This window comes from Malus domestica, chromosome 15 (genome assembly GCF_042453785.1).
Source record: "Malus domestica chromosome 15, GDT2T_hap1".
In the NCBI taxonomy this organism is placed as follows: Eukaryota; Viridiplantae; Streptophyta; class Magnoliopsida; order Rosales; family Rosaceae; genus Malus; species Malus domestica.
In genome coordinates, this window is record NC_091675.1 from 33,876,848 (window position 1) to 33,901,332 (window position 24,485).

The following is a 24,485-nucleotide window of genomic DNA, read 5'->3' on the forward strand; positions in this document are numbered from 1 at the left end:
AAAATGATTATGATTCCCATTCATTGTATGTAAACTTGATATGTGTAGGCTTTGACGTATCAAAAAAGGACAATAAAACAGAGCACGAACTAGGCCCCCAAATGCGGGGGAACTTTAGACAACAATGAAATCATACAACTGATATAAGGGAAAATTTAGCAAACCAAATTACCAAACCAAAATCGCTAATTTAATTTACCAAATCCAAAATCCCTAAAACCCAAAATTGACCAACTACAAAATTGATGAAACTAAACCCTAATTCATAAATTACATAAAGGTTTGGACGATAATGGTGGACAAATGGAGTCTGGACCGTGGTTCTCGATGTCAAAGACGAGGGTGGTGGTCATCGCAAGTCGCAACTCATGATTAGGTGGTGGTCATCCCATGGCTAGAAAAACCTATGGGGTGCAGCAAGGGTTATAAATACCCAATTGGGGTTCTCTCATATGTTTTTCTTGCCATGGGATGACCACCACCTAATTTGAGAAAGATTTGTAAAATTGTATTTGTAAATCAAAATGAAATGAGCTTTAATAAGTGAGGAGAACAACAAAAAACAATTTATAACTCGATTGCAAAAAACTCTCGAGCATCTGATTCACCATAACCATTCCAATTTAATTCCAACAGTTAATTATTAGTTAGTAATCATCCAATTTGACGGTCTAATTCTCCTAATTCATATAGGATCTATGGCATCTAGATTTACGCGTACTAATATGTGCTAACAATCTATGGCATCTAGATTACTAAACACATACAAATTCATTAACAATTTTGGGAACTAACTAAAGGACCGCATAAAACCTTGTGTATGGCATCTACAACAAGGAATTCATTGTACCATTTGCAGAACGCTAAAATTGAATTAACAACATGACATCTGTGATAATTTGCATCAAATACACTTAATTCAAACCAAAGTGGTGGCCAATCGCCAAGATTAAAATCAAGTTCATAAGCACAACAAAATGATACTCAAAGTGAATGAAAATACATGAATAATTAAACTGAGAAATTAAGAACTCATAGTTAGGCTACATCGTAGCCCTAGCGAAAAGAAATTAGTTCCAAGCCATAATCGAAATTTAGTACTGAATCCATAAAAAATTGAGAAGAAAAACTAGTTTAGAAAAAGCCTAAAAATCCCATTCCTTTGCCACACCAAGCTTGATGTAGCCTTATTGCTTTCCTGCCTTCTTGAATGATGATCAAGTTGTTTTTCCCCTTTATTTCCTTTCTTTAATGATCAATAATGATCAACCTCACTATTCGTTCCTTTTATGTATCTTTGCGTTATCCTTCTTTCTTTCCTTCTCTGTAACTAACGAACAACTTAACCTCAAAGTCCATTTATTGTTGATCTTATGTTTACTTGCTGCAGTAAAAGTATATCACTGGTTCTTTGGACTCTCCATTTCATCAATAACTGAAAATTCATCGCCCAATTAGACTTCTAAGAAATTAGGAATTGGCTAAATCCCCAAATCAATTGACACCAATAAGCAATGAACCAATAATCCAAATTCATGCTCTTGCTAAGAACCCACGAACTATAAATAGAGACGGAAATTTGGGTGCCCATCTTTCTAAATCGTTTCAACTTAATTTCTTCTTAAATTGGTGTTGTCGGCGTGCCGCTTGTACAAATTAAAAGAGAAAGCAAAGCTTTCTTTCTCTTTTTCGTGCAAATGAAAAGATAAAAGGCTATAACCAATCACGTGAAAATCCTTTCTTTGTCATTATGCATATAAGTTAAACATTGGAGATATAAAATATTGAATTCAATGACACAAACCTACTTGTTCAAACCATTGGTCAAAGGCATCTTTTTTTATTCAAACAAAACTCCAATCATCTCATTTGACTAGAAATTGAAGAAACTAGTAGGAACTTTTTCATCTCACAAAACATGTAATTTTATTCATTTAGTTGCAATATATCACCAAAAAATGTAGTATTCGGAACAAAAAAAAATAGTACAATTTGCACGCATCAAATACCCACGAACTTACATTTTGCTAGTCGTCAAGCAAAAGAAAAAAAAAACATGAAAAAGTAATAGCATGGAAAATGTTACCTTCCTCTTATGTGGACCTCAAAGAATCTCAATCAAGAGTTAATAACAATCAAGAATTTTCGTAAGCACAAAGCAAGTAAATCTACCATATTCCAAGTGTTAGCAAAAACCTTTCAATCTTCCCTGAGGTGTAATAGCCATGTCAATAGAATTCCAAACTTCTTTAACGTCATCATATGCAAACAAATGACCTTCTCACAAGCATAAATTCTTTCACACATATTTCTGGGTTAATGTGTTTCACTCAAATGATTTCATTAAAACATGACACCATATGCTTGCTTGTCCACCTAACTCACTATCAAATTCAAATAATTCTTTGGATCAAAAAGTCTTTTGTTGAGTTGTAATGTGGCTAAAAGTGATAGGCTAATGAAAGAACGAATATGGAAATGAAAACCTTTTGAAAAAGTACACATTAGAAGTTTTCCAACATCAACAACCTTAATTTGGAAGCAAACCCAACAAAACAAGTAGCACCTACTACTCTCCCATTACAAGTTAAAATGGAAATATACATTTTTCATCAAAAGTTTATTCCTCCAACTCACTGAGATTGACATGAATGATAACAAGTAAAGTTTCGGCATTACCAAGAAAAGAATATTTCAGGTGTGTCAACAATTGCTTTAACTTTCTCTTTGGTGCACCCTCAATAGATTGCTTGATTCTCATTGTGGATGATTCTAGATCTTCACATTAATCTTTCAATTGCTGATTATGTGGAATGGCTAAATTAGGCATGGAAGAAATGACAACAATGTCTTTGTTCATATTAGCACTCAATTTTGGATGAGCTAAGCATACTTTCAATGGATCTTCAAAATGTTGTTCCATAAACTTATGATGTACAGCCTCCTCCAAAACATCAACTCGAAAACATTCTTCAAATCATTTGATTGTTTCATTGCTTCAAAGACCTTGAAGACAACTTATTTGCCTTGTACCCTCAAAGTGACATGACCTTGTTGAACATCAATTAAAGTTCCAACATATACCATGAATGTACTGCTAAGAATGATAGGAATTTCTTTGTCCTCCTCCATGCCAAGTATTAGAAAATCAACCTGTAATATAAATTGATCAACCTTGACATGATCCTTCTTGGATAGGCAATTGAACGATCAACAAGCTACAAAGAAACAAAAGTTGATTTCATTTCTCCCCAACTAAGTTGTTTGAATATAGTTAATGACATCAAATTAACGCTAGTTCAAATCAATCAAAGTTTTTTCAAAAGAATATGTGCCAATTGTATAAGGTATAGTAAAACCCCTTTGGATCTTTCAATTTGGTGATAATTTCTTTTGTAACACCGCACTACATCCTTTAGATAACATCACCATCTCATGCTTAACAAATTTCTTCTTCTTGGTGCAAGTCTTTCAAAAACTTTGCATAGCTCGGAATTTGTTCCACTACATCAAGTAAAGGAATGTTAATGTGAACTTTTTTAAGCAAATAAAAAATGTCAGAAAATTGTTGATCTTTCTTAGCCTTTTGTAACCGTTGAAGATACGGAATAGGAAGGGAAAATTTGTTTTCATGTACTTGTTCTTTACAACTTTACCACTCTGAAGTGTGATAGTTTTTTACTTGCTCTTGATTCTTGGGATTGATCTTAGTTTGACTCAAAAACTGGCAATTTTCTCTCTCAACCATTGCATTGGCAGTCTAACCAACCTGATCCTCTAGCTTACATATGGATGCTTGTTGATTTTGTAGAGAAGTTTGAGTTGTTTGCATGAAATTGTTGGTGTTCTGAGAAAAAGTGTTGGTAATTTGTGCCAATTGAATCTTCCATGGAATTCTTTTTGGCTTTATTGTTCTGGAACGGTAAAGGAGGGGTTCATTTGATTTTGTTGATTATTCTTCCAAACAAAATTTGGTGATGACAACAATCAAGATTATATTTATCTGAGAATGGATCAAACTATTAGCGGTTGAAGTTGTTCACTTGATTGGCTTGTTCTTGAATAAACTCTGGAAAAGAACTACTCATTGGACGCTTGATACTTGAATGTATGCCTGCACAAATTTCACAAATGACATCAAAAGATTTCACATATTTTACAGCCATTAAATTATCAAACCTATTATTTAAACTAGAAATGTGTGCAGCCATAGCCGACAAGGTGTCAATCAATCTAATGTACTCCAGCTTTCTTCGATAATTCTCTATATGTACCCTAACTTTGAGAATTAGCAGCCAATGTATTGAATAGTGCAGAAGCTTCGTCAACGGTCTTTGTCATTAGAGCACCCCCACTAGCAGTATCTATCATCTATTTGTTATCATAACTTAAACCCTGATAGAAATTCTAAAATTCGAGTCATTTTAGTAGATCATGATATGGGTATTTTAACAGCAAATCTCTGAAATGCTCCCAACTCTTATAAAAGGGCTCGCCATGGAATTGAGCAAAAGTTATTATGGCATTCCTCAACTTAGCAGTCTTGGAAGGAGGGAAGAATTTTTGCAAAAATTTGCTTGCCAAGTCATTCCAAGTTGTAATCGAGTTGGGTGGAAGAGATTGAAGCAAAGTCTTCACCTTGTCTTTCAGTGAGAACGCAAACAAACGCAATCTAATGGGTTCATCAGTCATGTTATGGATCTTTAGTGTGTCAAAAATATCAAGAAACTCATTGATATGCAAATTAGGCTATTCGGATAACAAGCCATAAAATGACAGCATCATTTAAATGAAAGATGGCTCAACTCGAAATTGTTGGCAACAATTTGCGGACAAACAATGCATGAAGGTGAGAATGTCACAGAAGGAGTAGAATACTCCATCAACATTCGATTCTTGTTCGGATTACGGAGAGCCATTTCGTCAATCCGTTCTTATGGCTTTACATGCACTCTCTGTAGGTGTCAAAAGGTTCTCTCAATTTCTGAATCATATGGTAGAAGCTCTAAACTCCAAGAACGGCGACCGTACATGAACTTCAAAAAGTACCTGAAAAGAAAAGAAAACAAAAACAAAAATTTAAATCAACACAAATAAGCTAGAAATAGAACTAATTCAGTCTTCGTCGACAACATCAAAAACTTGTTGCCAAAATTAAATTAACCAAAATCAACCCAATTAAGTTCAAATTTTAATGTTTGCAAGTGTACGAATCGTATAGTAGGCAAGCACAAGATCGTTCCAACTAAGATTGATAAACGTCTATTATCTAACCTAATTAAATTGCACTTGAATTGAATTAAACGTTTGATGATTTGAGAAAGAACTTTGAAATTGGAATTGTAAATAACATGAAATAAGCTTTAATAAGTGAGGTGAACGACAAAGAAAACAACTTATAACTCAATTGTGAAAGACACTAGAGCATTCGATTCACCATACCCAATCCAACTTAATTCCAATAGTTAATTATTAGTGAGTAATCATCCAATTTGACAGTCTAGTTCTCCTAATTCATATAGTATCTATGGCATCTAGATTACTACGTATACTCATATGTGCTAACAATCTATGGCATCTAGATTATTGAACATATACAAATTCATTAACAATTTGGGAACTAACTAAAGGACCGCATGAAACCTAATGTATGGCATCTACATCAAGGAATTCATGGTACCATTTGCAGGAGCTAAAACCGAATTAACAAAAGTGGTGGCCAATCGCCAAGATTAAAATCAAGTTCATAAGCACAGCAAAATGATACTCAAAGTGAATGAAAATTCATGATAATTAAACTGAGAAATTAAGAATTCATAGTTAGGCTACATCATAGCCCTAGTGAAAAAAAATTTGTTTCGAGGCAAAGTAGTTTAGAAAAATCCTGAAAATCCCCTTGCTTTGCCTTACCAAGTTTACTGTAGCCTTTTCGCTTTCCTTCCTTCTTGATTAATAATGATCAACATCACTATTGATGAATTAATTCCAAGCACTCCAGCCAGTTCCTTTATGTTTCTTTGCTGTAACAACCCATCCCTGTACGATTTTATTAATTTTAAAAAGTGAATTTATGAAAATGCCCTAGAGGCAAGGGTTTTGACTTTCGTTGATCATCATTTAAAGAGACGTATGACCCATTCTTTTAACGTATTTGTGTAGTACTCGACGATAAGAACGAGTGGGCACAAGCAGAATCTAATTTGGATTACGGGAGATATTTTTCTGTTTTATCTTTTATGGGATTAAAGGTGAGCTAAGTGGGACCCACACCCTACTCCTACCTTGTCTCGTCTCCCCTATCTCTAAATTTCTCGGTCCATCTATCTTATCTTCACTTTCTCTCTTTCTTTCCTTAACACTCTCTCTTCTATCATATTTCTCTATAACCTTCCCTCTCTGGGAAGGCATAAACAACAATAACTCCACCATCACCATTGAGAACCCACGAACCCAGGACCGAAGGAGGACCCCACAAACTCCTCTCATTCGCTTCACTACTCACAGTCACTGTTCAAAAATTTCTTAGACAAGTTCTCGCAGTTCTCGACAATGGTAACATTCAAAAACCCTTTAAAACCTAGTAGATCATGTTTTGGTGTACATTTGGAGTAGTTTTGAGAAGTTTTGTGATCTTTGGACGCAAAAATACCTCGGGGAAAGCCTTCCCCAGTTTTCCAATGAGGCGACCTCATTTTGCAAGCATTTTTCATCCAACTTTAGCTACTACTTGGTCTCTTTTTAGTATTAATCTCCTCCCCTCATGTCAAGCTTCATTTTGGCTTTTGAATCTTAAAAAATGGTTGAGAAACGAGTAAGATATCGTTGTTTAAAGTTTACCTAGAAAATCCTGCCTTTTTTTGCAGATTCCGGTGACCGAGGCCTAAACTGGGATCCAAACCCGGATCCATTTCAGAATTTGGAAGGAATATTCCAAAGAATATTTCGTTAATTTCCAGTTAACTTTAACAGAATATTCCGTTAAAGTTAACTGTTGACCGTTAGTTGACTTTGGTTGACTTTTTCAAAATTTTCTCTGAAGCCCTCCTAGGCAAATTTCGATGTCCCGAGTCCATTTTTGGCATCCTTTTAGTGAAATTTAAAGTTTTAACGTAGTTGACCACCTCGGCGGCTCGGTTGACTTTTTGGTTGACGGTTAACATTTCGTGGACTTTTTACGGAAATTGCCTAGGACTATTCTTAGGATATTTTAGCGCGCTAATTCTGAATCCGTCATATGTTTTGCAAATTTGAATGTTTAAATTGAGTTGTACTAACGGGTCTCTATTATTCTTAGGTACGATTAGCATCGGCAATCCGTATTTACTCGTTCAAATGGTTACGACTTTGCAAGTTACTTTGAGTGGGTCTTTTCTTTTAAATATTATACATTTATTTAGTTTCTATTTATATATTTGATAAATAATTTTCTACGTTATGCCTAGATTAGATTAATGTTTATAGAATTAGCATATTGATAAAATTTATGAAATCATGCTACGTCATATGGGATGCACATGTATGCGTATTATTATGGATGCCTTAATTGTGTTTTACAGTCATGAATAATATTTCATTGATTAGAATTATCGAATTATCGATTTACTGTTACATGATCATATTTGCGTTATCTGCTCATTGTGTGCTGCACTGGTGTTAGTACTTGCCAAAGCCAGGGCCAATCTTCACATGTATGTTCACATCGCACGGTACTCTCACTTTGGATCAATTGTAGGTGTCAGTCATGTCTTAGATTGCTATAGGCAATTGGGACTCATATGTGACACACTTTGTGCCAGTTTTCACGTGATTGTAGTACTAGAGCGTAAATCATTATTACACCCAGTCATGTTCATGTCAGAATACCTTTGCATGAGCTTATGTTGATGAGCACCCAGTTTACACGAGATATTGTGCTTATTGGATGTTATATGTTTTATGTGTGAAATATTGTGAATTATCGTATTTCTGAAGTATTACTGTTTACGATAAGTGTTTTCATGCCATATGTAGTATATATATTTAGAAACTATGCTTTTATTTTTAGGCCCACTCACCCTTGTTTTTCGCCCCTCCATGTTTTAGTGGCAGAGCTTTCATGTTGATGAGGATTCTTGACAAATGTTGGAATAGGAGATTACCTTTGATGGTATAATTCTCATTCTACTATTACTATACTTATGCTTTGACATCACATGTGAAATTGGTTCATTCCCACTCACATGCGTACTCTTGCATTTAGTCACTTTTAGGTTTAAATTTACATATTTTCACATCACCACACTTTATGGCTTCCTTTATGGTGTCGGCCAGTGCAACTCGATTCAAAGTCCAGGTGGACATTATGGGTCAGGGTGTGTCATTTGACTTCTACTTCTTCTTTCATTCCTTCTCCGTAACTGACAAATAACTTAACCTTAAAGCCCATTTATTGTTGATCTTGTACCTCTTAGGTTTACTCGCTATGGTAAAAGTATGCCACTGATTCTTTGGACTCTCCATTTCATTAGTAACTGAAAATTCATCGCCTAATTCGATTTCCAAGAAGTCATGAAGTGGCTAAATCCCCAAATCAATTGACACCAATAAGTAATGAACCAATAACTCAAATTCATGCTCCTGCTAAGAACCCACAAACTATAAATTGAGATGGAAATTTGGGTGCCCATCTTGCTAAATCCTTTCAGCTTAATTTCTTCTTGAACTAGTGTTGTCGGCGTGCTGCTCATACAAATTAAAAGAGAGAGCAAAACCTTCTTTCATTTTTTCAGTGCAAATGAAAAAAATAAAGGGCTATAGCCAGTCACGTGCAAATCCTTTCTCTATCATTTTGCGTATAAGTTCAATATTGAAAATATAAAATATTGAATTTCAATGACACATAAATCTACTTGTTCAAACAATTGGTCAAAGACATCCTTTTTAATTCAAACAAAACTCCAACCATGTGATTTGACTAAAAATTGAAGAAACTAGTAGGAACTCTTTCAACTCACAAAACATGTTATTTTGTTCATTTAGGTGCAATATATCACAACTAAATTTGGGACAAAACATATAGTACAATTTGGACTCATCAATTATGAAGTAATTTGTTGACTTGAAGTCAAAGTATTGCTACATTTAATATCTTTGCCATCATCCTCTTGCATAATTATCAAATATGTTTAATTAGTGTCGTGTTTCTAAATTGATGTTTTTTTTCTGTACATAGTGATCGAATTCATCCAACATTTTTTTTTACAATGGCAATTCATCAATTGTTTCGCTTTCTCTTGAGTTAATGTAGCTAAAGCCAATATCTAACGACCATTCATTTACTTGAATGGAGAGATGGCTTACAAAATTATAATTTTTCGTTTACCATTGTCTGGACGCTTGTCAATTCTCGACTTCGAATTCTTGCAAAATTTGCTTTACGCTTATATTTGGACCCAATGTTGCACCATTGGCTCATGAAAATTAGGCCATTGGATGACTTCGAAAATAAAGATATTGTTCTTGACATTACCATTGATTTTAATCATAGTAATTATCTTGAAAATATATTTGGAGCTGGGGGAGTAAGGTCTGGAAAGATTATCTAATGAGGGAGATGCAGAGTTGTGGTGGTGATGAGATAACTATCATCCAAATAACAATCAGATGGGATTAGCACATAGTTAACATGATAAAGCTTAGATATTAGAATTTTTTGTTACCACATTAACTCTAGGGTATGCTCACCACCCATCTTATAGGTTGCCACGTCTCCCACTAACTTACAAAAGTTAACTTTAATATTTTAAATATTTTTTTTTAATTTAAGAAAATAAATTAAACGTAACAAAAAAAGGGTAAACTACATTTTTAAGAAAATAAATTAAATGTAACCAAAAAATAAAAAGGGTAAATTACATCTTACCACCTCAAGTTTCGGTGGTATTATTACTGTGATATATCAAGATATATCAAGATAATATATTATTACTATGATATTATTTTCTAGAAGTGTAGTCTGAAAAGATCTCTATGGATTGGTGACCAGGGATGTTGGAAAATTTAATAATATTATTATTATATTAAATTTATTAATTGAATGAAAATTATAATTGAAGCCCTTTGGTAGAAAGATGTGTCTACTTAAATTAAGAGTTGCAACTTTTGACTCTTCATGAATAGTCATATGTTTCCAAAGAGGTATCTGACATTCTATAAATAGGGAAGCCCCCTATAATCACAAAATAACTTTTCATTGTTTACATAATCATACATAGATATAGTGCATTAAATATTAGAGAGTCTCATTGAGTCCATATGAGAGAGTTTTCAACACAACTGTGGTTCATGGAGCCTTGTGATTTGGAGTGCTACTATTACAAGGACATGGTCGTTGTATCTTGAGAGACATGCGCCGATCAACCATGAGCACCGTAGTGGGGCGTAAACTTGTCTTAAGGACAAAGTGTCCAACACTTGGCTCGATCGTATTTTCAGGTTTTTCTAATCCATTATATCATGTTCTTTTAACATTAGTTACTCATGTGCATGCATCACTTTGATATATAATTGCATGAATTATTTCTTGATTTTCCATGTGATTTAATATAGCAATTAAACCCTAATTTTTCCAACAAGGGAAAGACTTGGATATAGATACAAAGTTGTAAATAATGAAAGGGGACCAACTCAACACGCAAAACATAACCTGAGAAAATACTAATTACCTTAACCCTTTTGTCAACACATCTTCAGTTTGGATTACTAGCACTATGTTGGCAACTGACGACATATTCAGTTTGGATTAACATAACTAGAGCCGTATAACCAGTCAATCAAGAAGTACCTTCAGTTTGGATTAACGGTATTACTTCGAGTTTGGTTGGTTAGTTATCAAAGTCTCATCCGACGAAGAGTCTTTGATTCTTTTTCCGAATGAGGACACTTCATTAGCTTTCCAACGAGGTGAGGTGTTCAATGATTGGTTATTCCTAGGTGCACTTCAGAGTTCAACATTCAGATGGTCAAACAACATTCATAGTAAAGACGCTTATCTTCTTTGAGTATCTTTGTCCATACGTACTGAAGGAAAAACTTGAGTAAACTAAGTTTATTTGAGCAACATACATATAGCATTCAACAATTAAATGGCGAAAGCTAACTCATATGCACTAAAAACAATTTACTCATTTAATTAAAAGTCTAGTAGTTGTGAACAAAGACTTTAACTCAAATCAAAGAGAAAGAGTTGAGGTTTCACATACCTTTGTAGATTCCTCTTTGCATAAGCAAAGGCTAATCACCCAAGTGAGAGTGCCTTCATTCCTTGCCTATTTGCTCCTTGGATTCTAGGACTCGGAAGGTTGAAAGGATTCTCTAAAGCCACCTAAGGTGGAGTCATCCAAGTTCCGGCACCAAGAATGAGTGAAAGAAGAAGATGAGTGACCATGGAAGAACAAAATGCTAGCAAAGTTCTCCCATGGTGGCCAGCCTCTTTGAAGGAAAGAGAGAAAAATGTTATCTCTCTTTTGTTCTCATGAATCTAACTTCTTTAGATTATATTTTCTTAATTACATATTCCTTAGACTTATCGCATAAACGTGTACAATTTAATGAGACGACTTTAAACAGCCATTAGCTTAAACTAGATTAGTTTAATATGTGAAATATTCGTAAAGTATCAACTAATGATTGGCTTTAGGGCACATTTCCAACACATATAAAACTTGAAATCGATTTGGCGTACCTATGTTTTCATAAATATAGTAATAGTTGCCGAACTTGATGTAGAAAACCTGAAATTAGTAGTGAAATGCATAACTTTGTCTTCTGGTTCTAGAACCCTAGGCTAAGAGTTTTCCTTCCTCAGCCGTAGTCACTCAATGCATAAGCCGGCGACGCATTTCACCACCGTATCACCATATCTATTCTACTTGCTCGACTGAGCTTGGTCACAAGCACACCCCGCATTAACAAGAATGATGTAGTTAGCTCAGTAGTTACTCAATATGTACGCCATGTAGACTTCGTAATTTCTAGAGTTAACAGTTTATAAACAAACAAGCCCTATAATTTCCCTTAGACATCACTTATTATTTGAGACATTGTCATAGTTAGTAGTCCAACAACGTCACCATGTATCTTCTAAGTTGTACAACCAATATACCAGTAGAGAAAAAATTGATGCTCAACTGTAGCAATAAGTGAAACATAAATTTCTCAAGGTGTCTTCCTTATGTTCTCTCGCAATGTGTACGGACGATCTATCAAACTCATATTTCTCTAGAATTTTTGTTGAACCCTTGTTTAGCCAATCACCCTGGCATATAGTTGCAACCCTTGAAGACTTTTTAATTTTTGGTAATGTACGGTTTTCTCAATGTGGAAATATGAGATGATGAATAATGATGGAAAGATTTAGAGTTTATAGAAGATTTTACCGTTCGTGATTTTGATGTCTGAAAAACTATTGAAGTTTTAGTGGTTGCTGCTCAATGTTAAGCTATCTACACAGTAATTAGAGAAGTAATTTGTCATATAATTAATTCAAATTGCTAGTGGTCAGCAATATCTTTAACACAACCGAAGATTGAAAATGGAAAAAGGGTTTTTGAAGGTCGATTGGGCTTTAGAGGATTTCATGATTTAATTGGAGATTTTATTTGGTAAAAAAATCAAAGTCGGTAGCAGAGAAGAAGAAAGTAAAATCCCGAACAGAGGGGGAGTTTGACAGCACACTTACGGCTGTGTTTTCTACACACCAATTATTTGCCTAAAAAGTGTCACTTAGTACTACAGTCTGGTGGTATTTCTCTTCAATTGTAAGTGAGAGGGCTTAGGTTCGAATCTCGTAGATAGCGAACTCGATATAAAATTAGGTTACTCATTATCTGACTTAACCTAACTCATCCCTTCATTTAATATAAAATATATCGTTGTACTAAAAAAAAATATTATTGGCCTAAAAACCGAAAAGCGAGGTCACAACGAGGGCGATGGTGAAGCTGGTATTTGGGAGAAGTATGTATACGGACTAAATTGCATATTTTGTTTTCTCATTGGGATTGTGAATTACAAACTTATTTGATGCTTGATCGTGGATTCCATGTATTATGACTCCTAATTTTTTAGAACTTAATGGCTCAAGTGTCAGACCAATAACTTAAGTACTAAGTTTTTGTTGACTTGTTGGATTGGTTACTTATTCCATTTGCATGATTAAGAGAATAAAGGTTGAATCTAATGCTTTGGTGTTTTAGCAAGTGGCTCTTTACCGCAGTGGTGAAAAAAAGTTGAGTCCTTGCATAACGGCGTAGGTTCAAATTCCGTCGGTGGCTAATCTAACATCTAATCTAACAAAATCTATCTTTTGACAAAAAAAATAAAAGAAATGCTTTGGTGTTTTATTATTTGTTTAAATTCTAATTGATAGGATTTTTACCACAAAAGTCAAAAGGGTTAAAAATACCTGAAATACTTGCAAAAGAAATAAGGTTATCGTAGTATAGATGGCTCTAGCAATGTCGTTCTCCACAAGAATTATTAAAACAATTTGTATTGAACCAAATCTCAATTAATTATTTAAAAACAAGGTTTTTGGAAAAATTGATTTATGACCTAACTTAAGCCACTTACCACTACGACATAGTGGTATTCATCTTCACTAGTAAGTGAGAGATCTTAGGTTTGATTCTCACCAAAGGCGAATTTGAACCACATTATTGCTAGCTCATTGTGAGGCTAAGCCCACATCCTCCCCTTAGTGTAGATAATATCGATTGTTAAAAAAAATAATAATAATAACAAAAATGAATTTAATTAAAAAGATTAGAAAAATCTACAATATTAAAGAGAAAGAAAAGAAACCAGTTTTTAGAATTAAGTTGTAAAAGAACTAAAGTATGCTGTACTTGGACCCCCAATCACTTATGACTTGTACATACATATTTTGAAGGTTATGTTTTCCTAAAGTATGCTCTACTTAGACTCCTAATCTAGAACATATATCAAACTTGCAATCTATCTAAACCTGACATTTGTGTTGTGTTTTATGTGTTCGTGTCATTTTTGTGACATACCCGATATCTTAACGGGTCGTGTCGTGTAACACTCATTAAAGTAAACAGGTAATATTACTCGACCCGAAATCGAATCGTTAATATTATTAAGTAATATGACCCAACCCGTTATGACACATCCCGATCCTAGAATCAAGGCGTGCTGGTCGTCACGTGAGTGTGACGTAACCAAAAGTACGATGCGGAAGCAAAAGATATGAGAAATACGAAGGAATAAAACCAACTACTAGCAGTAATATCCAACTAGCATGCTAGAGTGAGTTTAAGTGTGCAGCACACAATTTCAGAGCATAAAAAAAACTAGGTGCATTCAAGTAGGACTATAATTAAATTACAACACCCGCAGGTGAGTCCTACATGCAGGAAGTCTATCAGAATGCCGAAGAAAACCTCGTGAGCCACCAACTGCTAACTAGAACCTGGAGGGGCGCAAAAACAAAATTGAGTGGGTCAGTAAAACCAAAGTTTTCCCAAACATTTCATTTAAAACATTTCTAACCCCTCACTGTAAAACCTGTATACTTTCCCATAAAATAACATAATAGCATATAAAACCTCATACGTCACAAGTCACCAATCTATCACAAATCCAGGAATATGCCATGCCATAAATGTCAATAACAAAACATAGATGCATCAAAATAACAGGTGACATAATGAATCAACCGGAGACCCTGTAGTTGGTCCTGTACAGTTAATTCCATAGCTCAATATCCAACCCAGTCGGAGTCACCACGGTGACCTGTACGACACTACTCTGCACGTAAGTCGAAACTACCTGAAGTAGTCTGTACGACAAGAATGGTGTACTAATACACTCTAGGGCTTCTCTCATCAATCATCTGCGCGCATAATCTAAGGTCACCCACTAGTCGGAACCACCTCTAGTGATCTGTACGACTAGCATGTTGGAACCCTCTCATGGTTTGTACGACATGCACCTACTTGGATCCAAGGTGAGCGTGCGGTACGGTGAATAATATAAGCACTAACACCAGGGGTGCAGGTTATGAGCTCTCAACACAATTCACATCATCAATGATTCACATGAGTAACGTAAAACTCACATGTGCGTCCACAGCACCAATTCACATATATATATGCATTAATATCAATTCATATAATTCATAATATGCATGCATGGCAATTGAAAACATACTTTCATATAAATTCAATTTCTGGGAAAATTAATAGTATATAGGTATATACTGAAAACAAAACTGCCCACTCACTGGTAAGTTGATGGGTCGTAACCCCTGTGACAACCCTGGATGCGCTCGTCCTCGAGATAGGTGCCACCTATATGCGAAACAACTATAAAAACGTTAATTTCATGCACATAACCAACAATTCGAAATAACTTCTCATACGGTGCTCAATTTAGGTATATGAATATACCACATTAACCTACTCGACGTCACAGACGTCGAGAAATTTTTAGCAATTTTTTTTGAAGCGGCACGCGCCCCCACGCGCCTGGACAGGCACGGGTTCACGCGCCCCCATGCGCGTCTTCTTCCTCGAGCTCACCGGACTGAGTTTTCCGATGGCCGGAAAACTGGAGATTTTTCAATCTCCTTGTTCTCCGTCGTTTCTCAACCGTTTTCTTCGTATTTTATATCAAAATGAAGCCCTAAGCATGTAGTTTCACGTTATACTACTTTAAGGCTCTAAAAACTACAAAATCTCACCGGAGAATTTCCAAGAAAACCGGCCAAATTCGAACCCAATGATCCCGACGTCCAAAACCTTTAAACGAAGCACTCCGAGCTTCCTTGGGACCTCACTAAGCTCACTACAAGCTTAGAATTCCTTGAAAATCGACATATTACGATTGCATGAATAGTGACATAAAATGGGGGTTCGGGTTTCACGTAATTTGTAAGGTTTCACGTCTTAAAACTAGTACCAAACGACTCAGGAGGTCGAAAGGATGAAGAACCATACCTTTTTGGCGTCGATCTGTGTAAGTTCGAGGGCATTGGCCTTTGTTCGTATTATTCGAGAGGGAGAGAGACTGAACGGAGAAGGGAGAGAGAGAGAGAGGGCACGGGGGAGGGAGAGAGAAGGGTGGACTGTGTGTATGTGTTGTGTGGTCCACCTCAACCATCACCATCCATTTAATTTTTTCCTAACTCCCTAACCACACAAAACATACAACCCAATTTAATCTAACTTAAATATTTTTCCTAAAGTCTAGGAATGAATTTAGTCCAATAATATGCCACACATACATACCTTAATACCCGTCAAGGGTATTTCCGTCATTTTATGTCCATGATATAGAATCCTGGAACGGGGGCTATGACAATCTCCCCTCCTTATAGAATTTCGCCCCCGAAATTCATACGACCAAACAATCCGCTTAGTACCCATAAAATAACCTTGGATACATCTCTCTCATTCGATGTTCTGTTTCCCAAGTAGCTTCTTCTACTGAATGGTTCCTCCACAATACTTTCACCAAGCTCATTGTCTTATTCCTTAGAACCTTGTCTTTCCAATCCAAGATAGTCACTGGTTCCTCATCATACGTCAAATCCGGATTAATCTCTAAAGGTTGAGGAGGAATCATGTGTGAAGGATCTGAGACACAATGTTGAAGCATCGAGACATGAAACACATTATGTACTTAGATAACTCCGGAGGCAATGATAGGAGCATAAATATGCGACTTAGTATGTTTGTTTTCGTGCATTTATGTTCTTAGTTCTTAGTTATGTTAGTAGTTTAAGCCATTTTTGTGTGTTTGTAGGTTCTATGGGCCAAGGATGCAAGAAGATGCATTTTGGAGCACTTTGGAGCATTTTTGGGCCAAGATTGGATGGTGCAAACATGGAGACATGAGGATGGACGAATTTGATGATTCAATGGGCTAGAAATCTACATGTGTGTGTGCAAAGTGTTGGCCTACAACTTCAAACATCATAGCTGCCATGTGATGGCAGAAAATGTGTTTATTGCTAGCTAAATGGATGAAGAACATGCATGTGCAAGTATAAACACCACATGGGCAGCAAGAAGGAAAGAAAACAGCAACACACACACCACATGGGCAGCAAGGAATCAGAAATTAAAGCATGGAAGAGTGGGAAGTGATGATGACAACACAAACACACACACACGGCAATGGAATGGAGTTGGCAGATTTCTACAACTTTGGTAGTGAATGGACAGCAAGGAATGGCAGAAATTGGACCACTATGAGGTGGATTTCTGGTTGGTCTTCCACTTATAACTTTGGGTGGCTTTGGAATGATTGTTTCTAGGTGGAAAGAGCACAAAAACAGCACACACACATGCAAAAACAAAGCTGGCAGCATCCTTTCTTCTTTGCCGTGAGTTGTCATGTCCATTGCCTTGCAATTCTTTTCATTTCCAACCTCTATATAAGCACCATTCAGCCTTCAAGGAAAAAAAACAGAAATTCATACACATTTCCATTAGTTCCAAGGCTTGCAAAGAAGGAGGAGTGCTTGGAGTTGTGCTAGCCATTCCATTGGAGTTGTTGGAGCATTCTAGGTGTATTCTACTTTGTTTCTCTATGTTTAATATCAATTGTTTTTGTTTAATTGCAAGTATGAGGAACTAAACCCTTTAGCTAGGGGGTGATTCGAAACTATGTTTATGCTTGCAATATGAATTGATTACCTTTGGTTGGAATTTCATAAGTTGTGGATTCAATTTGTTTAACCATTTGATTGATAACTTATTTATGTATGTTTATTGAGAGTGCACGCTTAATTTTCATGCATAAATATGACGCTAGAATATAAGTGAGTTTCACCTAATCGTTATGAACTTATATTCACAAGTAGTGGAGGTTGCTTATAAACAATCGCGTTAAATGAATTCTTGGCACTAGTTTCATGCTTTTCATAGTAACGAATGCCTCGTCAACACTTATAGTTTTCATGATGCTTAATGATCTTTGATTGTATCTTTATTGTGCTTTTCACGTAAAGGACTTTTGGAGAATGTTGTGAATTGCGTTGCGCAAACCCATCCAATTCATTAACTTAAGGAGAACTTGACGGTTAATTTAAGCGGACCTAATTAACCTAGGGTGTTAAGTTTCATAATTTATCGAAAGACCAACTGAGAATCGATCTTGTATTGCAAGTGTGACATGTGTGGAGAAGAACCCCTTAAGCTATTCCATCATCCATATTTTTCATCGCATTCATATTTACATTTTGCCCTTAATTATAATCTGTCCATTTAATTTAATCTCGTCAAAAACAACTCAATTCCCCCTCCCCATATTTTGTTAAAGTCTTAGTCGTTCAAATCTATCTTATTTTATGCTTTTAAGTATTTGGAGTCTTTTGAACTTGTTTTGAGTCTTTTGGTTTGTCTTAGTGTTTTAAAAGTTAGTTTTATTTATTTGAGTCAAGTGTTTAGCACCCCTAGTTAATCCCCGGTTAGAACGATCCCTACTTACATCATTACTACAATTGTCACAAATAGGGTTTAATTTGTGTGCTTATATATTTCGCACCAGGCAACTCCAACCTGTAAGCAACTTCACCGGCCCTCTCAGTGATCTCATAAGGTCCTATGTACCTAGGACTTAATTTGCCTTTCTTTCCAAACCTCACTACACCTCTCCAAGGTGACAATTTCAAGAACACCAAATTACCCACATCATAAACTCGATCAGTACCTTGTCTATCTGCTAAACTCTTTTGTCGATCCTGGGCTGCTTTCAGGTTAGACTTAATCACTTGAATATTTTGAGTAGTCTCATCCACAATCTCTGGGCCTTCTAACACTTTTTCGCCAACCTCTGACCAACACAATGGCGTACGACAAGCTCTACCATAAAGCGCCTCAAATGGTGACATACCAATGCTCAAATGAAAACTATTATTATAGGCAAATTCCATCAAGTCTAGGCGGTCATGCCAAGAATCACCAAACTGTAATACTGAAGATCTCAACATATCCTCCAACATCTGAATAATCTTCTCTGATTGTCCATCGGTTTGAGGATGATAAGCAGTGTTGTAAAGCAATTTCGTACCAAGAGCTTCCTGAAAAGCTACCCAAAACTTAGAAGTAAATCTTGGATCTCTATCAGAAATAATATTCACTAGAACTCCATGATACTTCACAATCTTCGTGATGAACAATTTAGCCAATTTATTCAGGGGATACTTTTCCCTTACGGGGATGAAATGCGCTGACTTGGTAAGCCGATCTACAATCACCCAAACACCATCAAATCCATTTCGTGTACGAGGGAGCTTATACACGAAATCCATAGTTATATTTTCCCATTTCCACTGAGGAACAGGAAATGGTTGCATTCGCCCAAAAGGCTTCTTTCTTTCCGCTTTGACTTGCTGACAAACAATACACCTACTTACATATTCTGCAATTTCCCTTTTCATACCCGGCCAATAATAAAATGGTCGAATAGTATGATACATTTTAGTTCCTCCTGGGTGCATCGCATAAGCTGAACAATGTACTTCGTCCAAAATTTCTTTCTTTAATTCCTCATTATTCGGCATATACATTATGTTCTCCTGCATAAGCATGCCATCTGATTCTCGAATCCTGAGGTCTTTCTTTTTCCCTTCATTTCTCAATTGAATCATTTCTTTAATTTCTTCATCAACCATCTCAGCTTCAAGTACACAATCAACCAAAACTGGCCTGACTTGGAAACTAGTAAGAAAAGCTTCTCTTCGATCTTCTAACTCCAACTTTACTCCAGTAGCTCTCAATTCTGCAAGAAGAGGAACACGGTAAGCATACAAAGCATAGAGGCGACCTTGAGGTTTCCTACTCAGTGCATCAGCTACCACATTAGCACGACCCGAATGATACTCAATAGTGCAGTCATAATCACTTAGCAATTCCATCCATCTTCGCTGACGAAGGTTAAGATCATGCTGAGTAAATACATACTGAAGATTCTTATGATCTGTGAAGATCTTACACTTCTCACCATAGAGATAATGCCTCCAAATCTTCAAAGCAAAAACAATGGCTGCCAATTCAAGATTGTGAGTAGGATAGTTTCTTCCATGAATCTTCAACTGTCGAGAAGCATAGGCAATCACTCTATTATACTGCATCAAAACACATCCCAAACCATTCAAAGAGGCATCACTGTAAATCTCAAAGTTACCGCTATCATCAGGAAGTACCAATACTGGAGCATGAGTGAGGCAATATTTCAATTGCTGGAAACTTTGCTCACAATTCTCATCCCACTCGAACTTAACATCCTTCCTGGTTAACTTCGTTAATGGCAACGCAATCATAGAAGTTTCTTGAACAAACCGTCGATAATAACCTGCTAAACCAAGAAAACTCCGTACCTCAGTGATGGTTCGTGGTTGTTCCCAATTTTCTACTACTGCTATCTTTTGAGGATCTACTTGAATTCCTTGTGCCGATACTACATGCCCCAAAAATGCCACTTCATTTAACCAAAACTGACATTTACTGAACTTGGCATACAACTGATGCTCCCTCAATTTCTTTAATACCAAGTTAAGATGTCGAATATGATCTGCTTTAGGCTTAGAGTATACCAGAATATCATCTATAAAAACACTAACAAATTTATCAAGATATTGCTGGAATACCTCATTCATTAACCTCATGAAAGTTGTAGGTGCATTAGTCAATCCAAATGGCATTACCAGAAATTCATAATGTCCGTAATGGGTCTTGAAAGCCATCTTGGGTACATCTTCGTCTTTAATCTTCAACTGATAATAACCAGATCTCAAATCAATCTTAGAGAACACACACGCACCTTTCAGCTGATAAAACAAATCATCGATGCGAGGCAATGGATAACGGTTTTTAATCGTTACCCGATTCAATTGCCTATAATTAATACATAATCTCAGAGTTCCATCTTTCTTTCTCACATATAATACCGGAGCTCCCCAAGGTGAAGTACTAGGTTGATAGGAGCACATTTATGCGACTTAGTTGGCTTGTTTTTGTGCATTTATGTCGTGTTTCCTTAGTTATTTTAATGTTTAAAGTCATTTTCGTGTGTTTTCAGATTTTATGGACAAAGTATGCAAGAATATGCATTTTGGAGGCCTTTGGAGCATGTTTCGGGCTTGGAATGGATAGCAAATGCATGGGCCAAGTGGATGGACGAATTTGAAAACTAAAGAGGCCAAGAATATGAAGAATTATGGTCCAAAAGATGAAGAAAACAGCCCAAAAATGTGTCACCCCAACTTGCATTCCTTGCCATGCAAACCACATAGAATTCCCTTTGGATTCCATGCCATGCTTGATCACTCTTGTCCCCTACATAATTTCTAATTTCATGCTTCAATTCATTTAATTATTACACTCAATTGCTTGATACCTCTTGTTCCCTTCACTCATTAGATTTTAGACAACATTTACATCCATTACATGCACCAATTGATGCTCCATCATTCACATTTGGAATCCAATGCCATGTGCAACACATGTTGTTGCACCTTTGACCCATTTGTTGACACATTTCACCTTCCTTTCCATCTCTATGCAATGTACACAATCATTCATGCTCCCTAGCTACAACACCACTCCATTTTACCCTTCACACTTTGCATCATTACTTCATTTTCACCCTTGGACCATTGCACACCACACACACAAATTGCCATGCATTTCATCCTTAACCTAACCTGATTTTCTAAGGTTTTTGGGGGCCTATAAATACATGTTTACACCCCTTGGCCAAAGGACAATCCCCCATATTCATCATTTTATCACAACAATTCGTCCATACACACCCTAGGAAGCAAAACACCCCAAAAACACCATTCTAGTGCCTAGAAAACATAACAGCCACTCCACCTTCTTCCACCCTCTTTGCCTAGTTCTCCACCACCCTCCAACCCTCAAACACTCCTCCACACTTACCCTAAACCTTTCCATACCATTCCCCATCCATTCTACACCATAAAAACCACCCAAAACCGTCCAAAACCTCTAGTGCCGCTGCTTGCAAGGAAGGAAAGAGAAGGAACATCTTGTGCTGTGCCTATGCCCAAGCCTCGGGAGTGTTGGAGCGTTTCTAGGTGTTTTCTATCTTTGTTTTTAATGTCTAAATTTATGCATCTTTGCTTTGTAAGTATGAGGAACTAAACCCCTCTTAGTTAGGGGGTGATTCGAAACTATGTTCATGCTTGCAATATGATTTGATTACATCCAGTTGTGATTCATAAGTTGTGAATTCAATTTACTTATCCGTTCGTATAAAAACTGATTTGTGTATGTTGGTTGAGAGTGCACGCTTAATTTTCATGCATGAATTTGACGCTAGAATATAAGGGAGTTTCACCTAATCGTTATGAACTTATATTCACAAGTAGTGAAGGTTGCTAGTCACAATCACGTTAAGTAAATTCTTGGTATAAGTTTCATGCAAATCATAGTAACGAGTGCCTCGTCAATGCTTATGTTTTTCATAGAACTTAATGATTCTTGCTTGTATCTCTATTATGCAATTCATGTAGGGAACTTGTAGGGAATGTTTTGGGTTGTCGTATGCAATCATCCAATCCAATAACTTGTGGAAAAACTGAGGGTTAATTAGTGCAATTCACGGTTAATTTGGGGCGTTGAGTATTCATAGCTTATCGAAAAGCAACTGGAAATCGTTTTGTATGCAAGTGTGACATATGTGGAGAAGAACCTCCTAGCTAATCTTCCATCCATACGTTTCATTCAAATTCACTTACAATCTGTTTTGTTTTACAAAGTTTGTTTTGTTTTCAAATTCATTAAAACCAAAATCCCCCTTTTACTTTATTGTTTCAAAGTGTTTAATTTCTGTTTTGGTTGTGTGTTAGAGTGTTTTGATTCACCCAAATTTGTCTAAGAATTTGTTTACTTTGTTCTTGTCTTAATTTAATTATTTTCGTCAAAAATCAACCCCATCTTATTTCTTTGAGTCATATTAATTAGAACTTGTCTTAGATTATGTTTTTAAGTGTTTTAGTTCATTAGAATACCAAAATTTGTCCAGGTTTGTGTGAGAGTCCCAAAATTGCCCAGATTGTGTTTTTAAGGTAGTTTTGAGTGTTTAGGGGCTGTTTTGAGTCTTTTGGTTTGTTTTAGTGTTTTAAAGTATAGTTTTGCATTCTTTGAGTCTAGTTAGTGTTTTAAACTTTGTTTTCACGTTTTCAAGTCAGTTTCCAAGTGATTTAGCAATCCCTCCTAATCCCCGGCCTAGAACGATCCCTACTTACATACTTTACTACAATTGATAAAAAGAGGGTTTAATTTGTGTGTTTAGTTATTTTACGCATCAAATTTTGGTGCCGTTGCCGGGGATTAGCAACTTTGCTAATCTCTTGGATTGTTTTCTTTCGAATTATTGTATTTTGTTTAAGTTTCTGTTTAAGTTGCTGATTTGTTTTGTTTTCTTTGTTTTTAGGTACTAGTTTATGACCCGTAGCTCACAACCTGTTCGTGAGCATATCTCCGACTTTGACGGTGATTTTGAGAGGACTCTGAGAAGGAAAAAGAAATTGCAAGAGTTAGTTGGCGGTGATAATACCGCACCATTGTGTATCCAATATCCCATGGCTGCTCAAGGTAAATGATAGGAGCATATTTATGCGACTTAGTTGGCTTGTTCTTGTGCATTTATGTCGTGTTTCCTTAGTTATTTTAATGTTTAAAGTCATTTTCGTGTGTTTTCAGACTCTAAGTACAAAGTATGCAAGAAGATGCATTTTGGAGGCCTTTGGAGCATGTTTCGGGCTTGGAATGGATAGCAAATGCATGGGCCAAGTGGATGGACGAATTTGAGAACTAAAGAGGCCAAGAATATGAAGAATTATGGTCCAAAAGATGAAGAAAACAGCCCAAAAATCTGTCACCCCAACTTGCATTCCTTGCCATGCAAACCACATAGAATTCCCTTTGGATTCCATGCCATGCTTGATCACTCTTGTCCCCTACATAATTTCTAATTTCATGCTTCAATTCATTTAATTATTACACTCAATTGCTTGATACCTGATCGGATCATATTTATATATATTTTTACTTCGAATTCACTCGTCTTTTCTTAGTTAGTTCCTTATATTTTTGAGCTATTTACGTTATTTTTGTGAAACATCATCATATTTATGTTTTGTAGAAAGAATAAAGAAAAGAAATGAAAAAAAAATAAAAATAAAGAAAGCTAAAGAAAAGGGAATCCAAGAGAGGACTGACGTGGGAGAGAAGTGAGTCCACACGGGAGGGTGAAAAGAATAAAAGAAAGAAGGAGCTAGACACGTGAAGGAGTCAGAGTAGAAAAGAACGGTGACAGAATCCAAGGGCAGCTGGAAAAAAGGGAATAAAAGAATGGAAAACAAAGGCATACGGGGGAGAAATAATCAGGAAAAGAGGGATCCAAAGAAAGATATACGAAAGAAGAAGAAAAAGGAGAATCCAAGG

The 24,485-nt window shown here is 36.1% G+C and overlaps 1 long non-coding RNA gene across 1 annotated transcript; it reads left to right on the top strand.

Moving 5' to 3' along the window:
• The first annotated feature begins 21,775 nt into the window (after nucleotides 1-21,775).
• LOC139192372 (uncharacterized) lies at nucleotides 21,776-24,100 on the top strand. Its single transcript, XR_011576507.1, has 2 exons — nucleotides 21,776-23,633; nucleotides 23,742-24,100. It is a non-coding gene; the product is annotated as an uncharacterized lncRNA (long non-coding RNA).
• The last annotated feature ends 385 nt before the right edge of the window (nucleotides 24,101-24,485 follow it).